This window comes from Frankliniella occidentalis, unplaced genomic scaffold, assembly GCF_000697945.3.
Source record: "Frankliniella occidentalis isolate FOCC.00 unplaced genomic scaffold, Focc_3.1 Scaffold517, whole genome shotgun sequence".
In the NCBI taxonomy this organism is placed as follows: Eukaryota; Metazoa; Arthropoda; class Insecta; order Thysanoptera; family Thripidae; genus Frankliniella; species Frankliniella occidentalis.
In genome coordinates, this window is record NW_026267634.1 from 38,810 (window position 1) to 39,229 (window position 420).

Sequence of the window (420 nt, forward strand, 5' to 3'; positions counted from 1 at the left end):
TCCATTGTACTCACAATAGGGACTGGCCTGCCGTGGTGTCCGCGCATCATCATATCTCCGGAACGGTTGATCTCATCTGAAATCGACGAAGACAGGCGGATGCGCGACCACAGGGGGTCATGTTAAGGGGGATTTGCGATTAGAATTTTCCTTCACCCCTATTACAAAATCCGCCCGCCTCGCCCGCCCAAGTGGCCTGCCTGCCGGTCGCCGGCCGCTCCAGCCGCCGGTGCAGCGCGCGGGAGCCAGGGAAAATGGCTGCCGCCAGGAAACACGCTGGCGCTTCTCCCCCACTATAGGACTCTACTTGCCACTAGTTGAGCTGCAGCCAAGTCCGACGGAGGGAGGGGGGGGGGCGAAGCGCCGAAGAACGTAAACAGCCGAGCGCCCACCACAAGGCCAGGGGCTGGTGGAGGGGTG